Source organism: Capsaspora owczarzaki (assembly GCF_000151315.2).
Source record: "Capsaspora owczarzaki ATCC 30864 unplaced genomic scaffold supercont2.7, whole genome shotgun sequence".
NCBI lineage: Eukaryota > Filasterea > Ministeriida > Capsasporidae > Capsaspora > Capsaspora owczarzaki.
Genome location: NW_011887298.1, coordinates 793,756 through 794,981, shown reverse-complemented (window position 1 = coordinate 794,981; position 1,226 = coordinate 793,756).

The following is a 1,226-nucleotide window of genomic DNA, read 5'->3' as shown; positions in this document are numbered from 1 at the left end:
GTTCACTTTGAGTGACTCGGCAATTGCGTTCGCTCCAGCATCGCCAATCTGATAATGGCCCATTCTGTCCGTCCTCGTCATCATGAATGCGCACTCTGAATGCCATTTTCTGAAATCCTCCGCTCATGTATTTGCATTGCTAAGTGATTCAGCTTACCCGAGTGAAGTCATCGTTGTGTTCACCCTGAGTGCCTCAGCGATCGCCAGCGCTCCAGCATCGGCAATCAGATTCGAGCTTAAACTGCCCATCCCCCTCCATCAGTAAGCAATCTGAAGACCATCTGCTGACATCACCATTGACAATTATCAGTTAATGTGAGATGCCTTACCCGAGCGATGTCAGCATCTTGTTCACTTTGAGCATCTCAGCCATCGCCGTCGCTCCAGCATCGCCAAGCTTATTATTGTACAAACTGTTCAGTCATTAGTAAGCACTATGAACACCTCTGCTGGATCATCGACTCACGTCAAAGTGAGATGACTTACCCGAGGTTAGTGACTGTTGTGTTGACCTTGAGCGTTTCAGCAATCGCCTGTGCTCCAGCATCGCCAATCTGATTCCCATGCAGACTGTACATCCCCTCCATCAATGAGCACTCTAAATGCACCCTGCTGAGGGAAAGTGACACCCCTTACTCGATCTTGATCAACGTCGTGTTCACTTTGAGTGTCTCAGCAATCGCTTGTGCCCCAGCATCGCCAATCTGATTGTAGTTCAGACTGTCCGTCCATCAGTAAGCACTCGTAATGCCCTCTACTAGATCGCCCACTCACATGCACTTGTCAAAGTGAGACGACCTACTCGAGTTCAGTTATCGTCATATTGACTTTGAGTGTCTCAGCAATCACCCGCGCTCCAGCATCACCAATTTGGTTGCTCCACAGACTGTCCATCCCCTCCCATAGTGAGCCACTCTGCCGAAGCCACCCATTCACACTCATCACTCGAAGCGAGATGACTTACGAGAGTCCCGTCACCTTCGAATTGCTTTTGAGTCCCTCAGCAATCGCCTGTGCGCCGGCATCGTCAATTTGATTGTATGGCAGTCTATCCTCCATTTCATCAGTACACATGTTGTTGTACTTTCTTTCCAATATTTCCGGCTTTTTCTTACTCGAACCATTGACTGGCATTCTTGACTTTGTCGTACAACTCCCGCTGTTTCGCGCTCATGCTCTGGTACGACAACATTGTTGACTTTCAATCCATCGGAACAACGCGGTTG